Source organism: Saimiri boliviensis, chromosome 10 (assembly GCF_048565385.1).
Source record: "Saimiri boliviensis isolate mSaiBol1 chromosome 10, mSaiBol1.pri, whole genome shotgun sequence".
Classification (NCBI taxonomy): domain Eukaryota; kingdom Metazoa; phylum Chordata; class Mammalia; order Primates; family Cebidae; genus Saimiri; species Saimiri boliviensis.
This window is the reverse complement of record NC_133458.1, coordinates 40,876,955-40,890,378: the sequence shown is the minus strand read 5'-3', so window position 1 is coordinate 40,890,378 and position 13,424 is coordinate 40,876,955. Positions and strand designations below refer to the sequence as shown.

Genomic DNA, 13,424 nt, shown 5'->3' with positions numbered 1-13,424 from the left:
ACTGAAAAGCAACTGAGGGGGTTGGAGGGCAAGGGGAAGGAGAGAATTAGGACAAATACCTAATGCACGTGGGATTTAAAACCTAAATGACAGGTTGATGGGTGCAACAAACCACCATGGCACCATGGCCCATGTAACAAACCTGCACATTCTTGACATGTATCCCAGAACTTCAAGTAAAATTTAAAAAAAGAAAAGCAGCTGAATTAGTAGCAACTTAGGAAAACTAGATTTTAAAAAGACACCATGGAAAATTAAGGAGTTCTTGGCCTTAAACTAAAAAGTCTCCAGAACTGTTGGCCATAAGTACTCCTGAAAATAATATGAGAACAGAAATGTTTTGTACAGAGAGATTTTTGTTAGGTTCCAATGTCCTCTGTTTTACCCTAATAAAACCATGGAGATTAATTGTCTAAAGAAAATAAACAAGATATTCTATGAGTTAGACACAAGAGTGGATTGTTCTCCTGAAAACAGGAGGATGAACATATGCCCACCAGTTCTCTTCTCCAGACTACCCAGAGCACTCACAGCCAGGCCACTATTCTCCGAAAAGGAGACTTAGATTATCTTTCCTTGGAAACCAGACAAGCGCAAGAGGAAAAACCTGAAGGCAAAGGTATAAAACAGTGCAATGTGATTGTTCTACAACGCAGCTAACAGTCACCAAGCCCCAGCCATGCTGCCAAGTTTTCCAATAATAATTTGAACCTCTGATTCTTAAATATGAGCAAAGATACCAAGATTACAAGACACCTAAAAAAATTTCCTCTGACAACATTGAGCAGTAAAGGAAATTAATCGTGGTTTACCTTATCATTCTGTTCTGAATGGTGCTTACATGGTATAATAATGTAGACACATAATATTAATCTAAGTAAAATAACAATTGTATTGAGAAATGGAAATATAGAAAGTTACTTCATGCATTATGGTAGTGAATGGAGGAAAGAGGTGATTTCTGATCCTTTGAACTGAGAAGTCAATTGATAATGCCTAAAACTGTCAAGCCAAAAAGTATAGTTCAGTTGCATAATCTAGACACTTGACTCATACCAAATCAATCAGCAAAACTTGTGTTTGGAGTTGCTTCTAAGACAGGGATAATTAAGCGGGGGGGGTGGGGGATGAGTAGATTTTCATAAAAGCCTTCTTGAACTATTTGATTATGTATAACTTTGATTAAAATGGGAACCAACAGAAGAATTTACATCAAATAGACTTTTAATTACAGCACATTCAAGTGCTATAGCATGAATACCTAAGAATAATGATGCCCTGATGTTCCTTAGGAACATCAGATTGCCCTCTGCAGCAGAACTGAAACAGAGTAGATCACACTGGAATTACACAGTGCCAGCTTAAAGAGAGAAGAGGGATTCCCAGGCAGTTAAAAAACAGAATGCAACTCGATTGAGGTTATTGGATTACCATCCCCCTCCCCGCCCACACACAAATACATCAAACAGAAATAGCTATACCAGCCCTGGAAACAATTTAAAATAAGAATCACTGGCAAATGCTAGCAATGTCCATTGCAAACTTGCCCAAGAAAGATGATGCCCTGCATGGCCCCAGTGGCTCTTCTATTCCTATTGAGATGAATGAATTCACCCATGTGTTATTATTTGCTGCCATTAGACATTTGAGTGACTTAGCCAACTCCCCTTTATTCTGATTCTAGGTCCATGAGAAAGCTGATCTACAAAGATCAAGTGTACTCATTGGAGGACACAAATATGAAGTACCTTGGTAGCTGCATTTCTGCTTAGAAATTAATATAACTTACATATTTCTTTTACAGGTTAGTGTAAGTTCATCTCTAAGAGGTTAATGAACATTTAGTATGCTAGAAAATAAGATATTTTTAGTTTGTAATTATGGGTTAGTGGAGATGAAATAGGGAGTCACGGTTTTAAAACTATCAGGGGTTATATATATGAGATAAACCTGAAAAGCAAGATATCTTCTAATTTTAAAATGTCAAATTACCTTTGGGAGTAAAAATTTTCTTTCTCTCAGTTGTAATGAGCCTCAGAAAAGTGTAAAATGTTTGAGTGCTTTGAAGTTAACTGGGACATAAACTAGTTCAGATGAAGCAATTTAGCTGCCAAATTGTAATTGTTTTTCATGATATTTAAAAAATACAATTGCAATTTTTTTATCTCTGGAACTGAATATAGAACACAGATTATGTCTATTGGGTAAATGGCCATTTCAGTGAACTGAATGGTGCCTTAGTGGTCTTCAGAAGATAATGCAATTCACAAAAGGCTTAAATTATTCCCTAGATACCATTTACATGGGGCAAATAGGTCTCCTATTAAAGTCAAAGTACAGTTTATGTAAAGGCCATAATTTGTCTTGGCCAAGTGGTAATTTCTAATGAAATATTTGGAGTTTAATCATTCTCTCACTTAAAAATATATGTATTTAGGGAAAAAAATTAAATATATGATATGAAGTATCAGAACAGTTTTCATAAAATAAAAATATATTTTAATAACTGTTAAATTCTGACTTGCGTACTAGCATTTCTTAGGATTTAATTATTGCATGTGGTATCTCCTAAAAGGGAGACTTAGAAGGATTCTTGGGATAAACCCTCTAGTAGGCCAGAAGTATGAGGACATAGAACATAGAACCACAGAACATAAAAACTCTTTTATCTTTCATAGTTTATTTCACTCAGGATTCCCTCATTTAAGATGTTTAGGTAAGACATAATATTCATGGATGTTTCTATGCTTAAGTCAGAAATGAATCAGTGATTTCAAGCACTAATTTGAGAGTATCTGCAATCCATCTAATTTCAGTGAAAACATAATGGCACCTCCAGTGAGATGTTAACCATTCTTGGCTCTGTATTATGAAACAGAAGGTGAAACAAGAAATGTAAACAAGAGAAATATGAAAAAAAAAAAACTTGTAGTCAATCAACCCAGTATTTTGGATATCCATGACTACAAGAATTTAACTTGATTGCTTTTCACTCCGTATTGCACAAGGCAATTTCCTCTTATACAGACTACTCAGTGGTGCATTTCCCTCTGTCAACTGCTTTGAATATTTGACACTTGTTCCTACCCTTTATGAACATGCATTTACTTGCTAATTTAGCAAATATTTATTGAGATATGCTCTGTGCAAATTGTGGGTAGCTATTACTTCTAAACTCACTCTTATTTAATTCATCATTAGTCATAATGAACTATGTCCTTGACTAAAGTCTTTCTCCCACTTATTCCATATTCCTTTTCAGTCTAATAATGTGTTCGGCCACTAACTTGCAGCATTTGGTGCTTTCAAGTTGCTCTTTGATGAATTAAATTCCTTGGTGGAGGAGGGAAGGAGAGAAGTTCTCTCATTTCTAACCCAAAGTGCTGTATGTCACCTCAGGCTGTATCTCCCTGAAAATCTTGACCCAAAATTTTCTCACCATGTTCTCTCAAATTCCTACTCTATCTCTCTGATATATCTAAGATATTTAAAAAAGAATAAGTCCATAAAAATATCAATCATTTGGGTATTTTTTCTTGCTTGTTTTGAAAAGGAACACTTGGTACATCTCAAATGAAGACTTAATTGGTAGAATTTCAGAGAGTTCTGCAAAATGAAATAAGATTTTCAAGCAAAATTGAAGCAACTTAAAAAAAAATTGGGAGGATTAGGAGACTTGGAAATCCCATGTATGACAGGATGGTTTTTCTTTTTCTTATAAGCCCAGCCCTGATCTCACTGAATCTGGGCAAATAACTACATCAGTGTTACTAAGCCTGAAATTGTTTGATTAAGTGTTAGATTGGGTGCAATCTGAAAGCAAGCATTCAAAGACTCTGACCCAAAAAATCAGCAAGGGTACGAAAGTAAATTCTAAGTGTATAGTGTGGGTACATATGTAAATGATAAGGTAAAAAGCTGAAAAATATAAAGCTATATCTAAGAAATAATTAAGCTAAGTCTCTGATGCTAAAACTTTCTAATATTCCAAACAATATGTATAATTCACTATGGTTATAATTTTTTCAAATTTGACTGGAGATTTTTGGAATAATTAACAAAATAATAGAAAAACTTACTTATGTATATGCATATTATCTATGAAATAAAACATTAGTGGTTATTTTGACAATACCAGAAAATAATGCTTTGCCTCCACAAATCTTAATGAGAAATAATAAATCGAAAAATAAAAGGCAAGAAGTACATCCTAAGCCAGAAAGTAACAGCAGAAAATCTACTAGATACATCTAGATCTTTAATCCATATGCAAGCTATAACAAAGATCAACTTTCTCTCATTTTCACTGTATCATCTATAAGATAGTTTTCAATAACAATTTCAAGAATAAAATATACAGAGCCCAAACATATTGAAATAATGGAAATGAATACAAACCCTGGACACAATGAAATAATAGAAATGACAACTGGAAGAAAATAAAAAAAACATAGGCAAATATGACTCTTTAGGATTTGTCAGATTTAGGATTTGTAAACTCTACATTTCTTTATACTTTTATTTTCAGCTAACATCTTGAAATATCATATATATAAAGAGTGATAATTTTGCAAATTCAATAAAATACAAACCAGAGATTAACAAGACTAAGCTGATTCTTTGCAGGGGGAGAAAATAAAGTAAAAACTTTTCTGCAAAATTGATTAGAAGAATAGAGAAGACATAAACAATATGATGAATTTTGAGAGAGAGAACCAGAGCTAGAACCAGAAAAAGAAGAAAATGAAAAGATAATGAGAATGTTATCAATCCCAATTTGGGTATATTTTGAAAATAAAATTTATAAATTTATAAAAAATGTTGCATCAGAATTGACTCAACATGAAATAAAGAGCTTGAGTAATCCTATGCATATATTTGATACATATTCCTTCTTTCTGCTGATGATAAAAATATTGAAGAGGAAAAGTTCAAAGACTACATCCTCTAAAATCTTCCTAGAACCTTGCCTCCAGGTTGATGAAACACCATTAATCAACAATGTAATCATGATGTGTCATGATTTTAGCTATAATTTTAGAATGGCATGGTTTGTTCATGTACAGTTTTAGTGAGCACTGCTTTCTTTCCAAAGAGGTTATAATTAATGGCTAATCCTATGCCAACAATGCTAATCGGTAGTTCAGAAATCTTCCAGCTTTTCTCCTTCCCACTGCCCCTGCTTTAGTTGATGGGGCTCATGGTTTCTTGTGTGGAAAATCACAAAAGCTTCCTAAATGGCCTTTTGCCAACCACAGTTAATCTTTCTACTAATTAATTTTTAAATATTTTGAGAGATTTAAGTAAAATTTCTCATCTAGAGTAATATTAACCTGTCAAGATATATGACCAGTTTTAGGCTGCATTGATGGTGTACTCTGATTTTCTCAGAGCCACTTCTTTTAAAACAATATGAACATGTAAGTATATAAACATGTAGATGTATAAAGCAATGTTAAATTATTTCTAGAATGTAAAAACATTATAAATATACATACATATTTAATGTGTACACATAAAAATATATGTACATTATGTTCTTACATAAATATATACATATACAAAGCAATATAAAAGCAACATAAATATGTGTGTTTATATATGTATGTGTGTGTAGATATATATGCAGATATTACTAAATTTCCAAAGAAATCCAACTTTGTTAATTCTTAATAAAACCTAGAGAAGTCAATGTTTTCTTGTGTTAAAGTATCAAGTATATTCATTTATTACTTCTTTGCCACCAGACAGAGTGAAAAGTCAAATCAATCACCAAAGCAAAAACATGTTTGTTTATACCAAAAATGCCCTAATATGTATTTATATGGAAATTAAATTATTTGGAAATCTAATATTTGTGTCCAAATACTGAACCAATAGATTACCTCAGTTAACCTAATACAAAATTGTAGTGTTAAATGCCTTAGTATTTTGATGCTAAACAATCTAGTATTAGACTTTCAGAAATGAGTATTATTGGGTCATGAGTTAAACCTGAAGAATACATATAAACACATTGAAAATAAAAAGAAACATAATTCAATATATACACCTTTTTTTGCTGTGGGTCAGAAATGTTCTCTTTTAATATACATCACAATAAACATTATTGTCTACCAGTCCTTAATTAAAGTTTTAATGAGAAAATTTGGTTGTCAAGTATTAAGATATTTCTATGACCAAATTAAGAACACTGTTAGATATCCTTATCATATAATTTTAATAAAATTAAAGTTAACAATGTTACGATGCATTATGATGTCCCTTTTATCAGAGAAGCCTGGAAAAATAATTCACCAAAAGTAAAATTGAAGAAATAATTGTATATGAAGAACAAGACAGAAAGAAAAATAAGGACCCAAACCTCAAAGTAATCCACACATAACACACACATACACACTCAATTAACGCACAACGAAATGACAAATCATTCCACTAAGTTATAATCATCTATGCTCTCTACAGCATGATTAAAGAAAGACAAAGATTCAAATGATAAAATGCATGCAAAAACACATTTTAAGCGACTTTATTTTGTCATATAAGAAAAGTTTTTAAAATTAGATATTTTGATGATCAAAAACTCAACATTTCTGCTATATTTAGATGATGCCAAAATAGACACCTAAATGAAAAGAAAAATACTCCTGATGATAAAGGTTTAAAATATTACTTTTAAAGTTTAGATATTCTCTGAATTTAAGCTTACCCCAACAGCTATGACATAATGATATTCCACGTATCAAATGAAATTAATACAAGATGAGATGACTCTTTCATCACAGCAGGCAGACTAGAGTTAAAGAAAAAAACCTGAATATGGCTCTAGGTACTAGGTGTTTAAAGGGCAACTCAGGTGGATAGCAATATGGAAATATTTATCTTGACTGAGATTTTAATATACTATATAATCAAAGGTATTTTTAAGGAATGACATGATTTTAAGAAAAGCTATTAAATTAGAAAATTATTCCTACTTTCTCCTAAAAATTGTACTTGACCAGATCTCAAGAGATTTATTTAGTCATTTATAATGATTGCTATATTTATGTAGAAGATACAGTGAAAGAAATCCTGCAGTTACCCCATAATGCATAAGTCTTATTTTAAGTAATTCCCTTATGAGTGCTAACTAACAACTTCCTGTTCTGATATAAATACATGCTTTCATTAGAATGCCTCCCTGTCTGTGATAACGTGCTTGGATTTTCTCATGTTTAAATACCACATATCAAAGCTGAAACCTATTTTCAATTATGTTATGTATTACACAATTTTAAGTAAAATATGTAATATTACTTAAACTAGAAAATGTGTATTTCTCAGAACAGAAATACATAAAAGACCTTAATTAAAGTACAGTTATTCATTGTTGATTTCTCTCCCAAAGATTAGCCCTATTCTGGCTTCCTTGAAAATATATACAATTACAGCTATAGCTGGATATGTGTGTGTTTATTAAATTAAATATTAATTTTATTTTGTGGGCAAAAAGAATATATTGAATATTTTACACAAAAAGCTATATTTATATTTTATTCTCATTTTTATTAGTTATAATAGCTTCCTGCAAATTCTTTAGGATTTTCTATGTAGAAGATCATGCTATCTACAAATACAGATAGTTTTATTTCTTCTTCTCCAATCTGGATGTCTTTTTATTTCTGACTATTAAATAGAACAATAAATACATTCCTTTTGCCCATAAAATAAAAATTAACGTTTAAATAAGTAAACACAAGTATTCAGCTGTAGCTACAATTGTATGTATTTTAATATTAAATGAATTCTTTTTATGCTTTGATATGTGTTACTTAACATGAGAAAATCCAAGCATATTATCACAGACATGGAGGTATTCTATTGAAAGCCAATAGCTATATCAGAACAGGAAGCTGAATCAGTATTCAGCTAAAGTATGGTAAACATAGATCATACTTTTGTAGCTGGAACCATTTTTCTTAAAGATATATATAATTTAAAATTGGATTTAGTAGCCTAAAATCATTGTATTGTTGTGTAGCCACAGACTAAGTTTAAAATTTTTAAATATCATCTTATAAAACCATATGAACATCTCAATAGATGCAAAGAAAGCATCTGACAAAATCTAGTACACTTTTATGATAAGCAGTCAAGAAACTAGGAATTGAAGGTAACTTCTTCAAATCAATATAGAGTATCTATGAAAAAAACACAGCTAAGATCTTACTTAATAATGAAGAACTAGATGCTTTCTCCCTACTACCAGGAACAATACAAGGATCCCCATTCTTGCCACCTCTATTTAACATCGTATTGGAGACTCTAGCCAGTGCAATTAGGCACAAAAAAGGGAATAAAAGGCATGCAGACTGCAAATGAAGAAATATACTATCTCTGTTTATAGATGGCATAATCTGATCTTGTATATAGAAAATTCTAAAGAATTCGCTGAAGAGATATTAGAACAAATAAATGAGTTTAGCAAGACTGCAGGATATAAGATCAATAACATAAATAATAAATTTCTATAAGTTACAAATGGACAATCCAAAAATGAAATGAAGAAAACAATTTCATTTACAATGCATTAGAAAATAAAATACCTAAAAATACATTTAGCAAAACAAATGCAAGCTTATATCCTAAAACTCCAAAATATTGTTGAAAGAAATATCTAAATAATTGAAGAGACATCCCTTGGTGATAGATATGGATATGGACATACAACTCTGTTGAGATTTCGTTTAAAATTGTTTTAATTAATAATAAGCAAATAGCTCTTAGATAAGTTTGAGTATGTTTTTTCTTTTTATTTATTTATTTTTATTATACTTTAAGTTCTGGGATACATATGCAGAATGTACAGGTTGCAGCAAATCACCATGGATGTGTATACTCTATTGAGATTTCAACAATTTCAAAGTGGATCTACAGATTCAGTAAACTGTCTACCAAAATTCCAGAAAGTTTTTTTACACAAATTGGCAAGCTGATCCTGAAATTCATAAGGAAAGTCAATGGACACAGAATAGCCAAACAAGTCTTGAAAAAACACAGCAAAGAACTGAGTTGGAAGACTTATGATTTCCAATTCCAAAATTTCCAACAAAACTACAGTAATCAAGACAGTTTGGAACTGGCCAAGGATAGACAAAGATCAATAGAATAATATTGAGAGTCCAGAAATAATAGACATAGATCAATGGAATAAAATTGAGTCTAGAAATAAACCCTTGAGTTTACGGTCAATTGCTTTCAACAAGGGTGCTCAGACAATAAAATGGCAAAGAATCATCTCTTCAACAAATGGTAATGGGATACTGGATTATTTACATGCAAAAGAAAGAAGTGGACCCCTTCTTCACAACAAACACAAAAATTAACTTAAAATGGGTCTCAAACCTACACATAAAATCTAAAACTATATAATTCTTAGAAGAGAACATATATATGCATGTATACACATATATTTATGTTTACTAAGTATGTATTTACCTAAATATTGTATATCCTATATATTTTGGGTGTATGTGTGTATATATATGTGTGTATGCATATGCACACACACACATGTGCACACACACATACATATATAAATGGACTTCCAAAATTAAAAATGTTTGTCCTTCAAAGAACACCATTAAGAAAGTAAAAAGACAACTCACATAATAAGAGAATTCATTTGCAAATTATATACATGACGAGGGGCTTTATCCAAAAGATATAAGAACTCTTACAAGTCAATAAAAAAGATAAACGAAAACAATTAAAAATAGGCAAAGGATCTAAATAGACATTTCTTCAAAGAAGTTATAGAAACAGCCAATGGGCACATGAAAAAATGCTAAATATCATTGATCATTAGAAAAATTGTTTCTCAAAACTACAATAAGGCTCTGCTTCATGCACACTAAGATAGCTAAAGCAAGAATGCCAACAATAATAAGTTTTGGTGAGGATGTGGAGAAACTGGAACATTTATAAATTGCTGGTGAGAATTTAAAATTCTGCAGTCACTCTGAAAAACAATTTAGCATTCCTAAAGTATGAAACATAGGGTTACCATACCATGTGCACCAGTAACCACATACATAGGGTATATATATATATATATATATATATATATATATATATATGTCTCAAAATGAAACATATATATTAATACAAAAATTTCTACACATATATTATAGCAGCGTATTCACAACAGCCAAAAAGCAGAAGCAACTCAAATGTCCATCAATTGATTAATAGATGAATAGAATGCAGTGTGTCCATCAATGAAACATTATTTGCCAATAAAAATGAATGAAAATGAAGTTCTGATACATGATATCACATGGCTAAATCTTGAAAATATTATGCTTCTTCAAAAACACTCCTGACAAAAGAGTTGGGGAAATGGAGGTAATAGAGAGAAACTGCAAATGGGTATGATGGGATTTTTTGGAGAGGGTGTTGAAAATATTCTGAAGTTAGATTGTGGTAATGTTTGCACAACTCTGTAAACATACTTAAAAAAACCATTAAATTGTACACTTTACTTGGATGAACTAAATGGTCTATGAATTATATCCCAGTGAAGCTATTTTTTAAAATGTCCATCTCAGATATAGGATTAAGATGGTGGATAGGAGGCAGGACTAACTTGCAGCTCCCACTCAGACAGACAGAGCAGCATGTGAAGACTCACATCATGAACTTTTGCCCCAAGAACTACTGGAGGGACATACCAGGAAAGCTAAGAGAATCCACAGACCCTTTGAAGGAACTGAATTGCTGCTGCAGACTCACTGAGACACCTAAAAACGGCAGGTGTGCTTGCTTTCTCAACAGGGAGGCTCATGGTCTGGGGCAAGTTCTCAGCCCTTGTCACCAGCTGCCTAGAAACAGACCTGGTGCTGTTGAAGGTGGGGCACACTGGGAGTGAGACCAGCCTTTAAGACTGCTGGCTATGTGAGAACAGGGTGAGACCTTTGGCTGCTGGATTTCCGCCACTTCCCTGGCAACCAGCATGACTCAGCAGAGGCAGCCATAATCCCTGGGAACACAACTCCATTGGTCTGAGAACCATGCCCTGATCCCCCACGGCAGCCACAGCAAGCCCTGTCCAAGGAGAATCTGCGCTCAGTCACACCTATACTCACCCCCTTCTTTCTCCACCTACCCTGGTAGCCAAAGACAAAGATCATAATCTCTTGGGAGCTCTATGGCCTTGCCTACCACCTGAAACATCTGCATACTTAACGGGACATCCATAGGGCAAGTCTGCATCCTCCCTATAGTACCATGGCTAATGTGTTCTTGAAAGTGCCACTTCCTGGCTGGAGGGCAACCAACACAAAACCAGTGCACTAAACAAAAGCACAACTAAGGACCTTCACAGAGTCCACTTCTGTCCCCTGCTACCTCCACTGGAGCAGGTGCTGGTATCCATGGCTGAAAGCCCTCAAGATGGGTCACATCAGAGGACTCTTTACAGACACTTCCCAGTACCAGCCTGGATTTCAGTAGCTCCACTGGGTAGCTAGACCTAGAAAAGCAAAAACAATCACTGCAGCTCATTTCTCAAAAATCCCCATTCCTAGCAGGGGGAGAATATCACATCAAGGGATACCCCATGGGATAAAAGAATCTGAGTGGGAGCCTTTGAGTACTAGATCTTCCCTCTGACATAGTCTATCCAAATGAGAAGGAACCACAGAAACATTTCAAGTAATATGACAAAACAAGGATTTTTAACAATCCCTAAAGATCACACCAGCTCACCAGCAATGGATCTTAACCAAAACAAAAATGTCTGAATTGACAGAAAAAGAATTCAGAAAGTCGATTATTAGGCTAATCAAGGATGCACCAGAGAATTGAAGTCAAGCTCAAAAAAAATCAAAAACATGATGCAGGCTATGAAGGGAAAATTCGTCAGTGAAATAAATAACATAAATAAAAAGCAATCACAACTTCTGGAAATCACAGACACACTTAGAGAAATGCAAAATGCACTGGAAAGTCTCAGCAATGGAATCAAACAAGCAGAAGAAAGAACTTCAGAGTTCAAAGGCAAGGCTTTTGAATTAACCCAATCCAACAAAGACAAAGAAAAAGAATTTTAAAAAATGAACAAAGCCTCCAAGAAGTTTGGAATTATGTTAAATATCCAAACCTAAGAATAACTGGTGTTCTTGAGGAAGAAGAGAAATCTAAATGGTTGATAAACATACTTGAGAAAATAATTGAGATAAACTTCCCCAGCATTCCTAGAGATCTAGATATCCAAATACAAGAAGCTCAAGGAACACCTGAGAAATTTAGTGCAAAAAGATCAGCACCTAGCACATAGTCCATCAGCACATGGAACATTCTCCAAGATAGACCATATGATAGGCCACCACAAAACCAGTACCAGTAAATTTAAGAAAATCAAAATTATATCAAATACTCTCTCAGGCTACAGTGGAACGAAATTGGAATCAACACCAAAAGAAACCCTGAAAACCATGCAAATACATGGATATTAAATAACCTGCTCCTGAATCATCATTGTGCCAACAATTTAATCAAGATGGAAATTTAAAAAATCTTTGAACTGAATGATAATAGTGACATAACCTATCAAAACCTCTGGGATACAGAAAAAGCAGTGCTGAGAGGAAAGGTCATAGCATTAAATGCCTACAACAAAGAGTATGAGAAAGCACAAACAAGCAATCTAAGGTCAGAGCTCAGAGAAGTGGAGAAATAAGAATAAAACAAACCCAAACCTAGCAGAAGAAATGAAATAAAGATCAGAGCAGACCTAAATAAAATTGAAAAGATAAACAAAATATAAAAGATAAATTAAACAAAAAGCCAGTTCTTTGAAAAGATGAATAAAATTGATAGACCATAATCACCCTAAGACCAAAACCAGGGAGAAATATAACAAAAAAATAAAACTACAGACCAATATCTCTGATGAATATAGATGCAAAAATCCCCAATAAAATACTAGTGAACTGAATCCAACAGTATAACAAAAAGATAATCCACCATGTCAAGCAGGTTTCATACCAGGAGGCAGGGATAGTTTAATATACCCAAGTCAATAAATGTGATACATTGCATAAACAGACTTAACAACAAAAACCACATGATTGTCTCAATAGATACAGGAAAAACATTTGACAAAATCCAACATCCCTTTATTATTAAAACCCTCAGCAAAATTGGCATAGAAGGAACATACCTTAAGGTAATAAAAACTATCTACAACAAGCCCACAGGCAACATAGTACTGGATGGGGAAAAACAAAAGCATTCCCCCTAAGAACTGGAACAAGACAAGGATACCCACTTTCACCACTTCTATTCAACATAGTACTGGAAGCCCTAGCCAAAGCAATCAGACAAGAAAAACAAATAAAGGGCATCCAAATCAGTAAAGAGGAAGTCAAAGTGTGGTT

General features: G+C 33.1%; 1 protein-coding gene across 3 annotated transcripts in view; it reads right to left on the bottom strand.

Annotated features, from left to right (window-relative positions):
* TFEC (transcription factor EC) overlaps positions 1–13,424 on the bottom strand; it is a 194,656-nt gene that overhangs the window by 109,660 nt on the left and 71,572 nt on the right. The gene's annotated exons all lie outside the window — the stretch shown is intronic.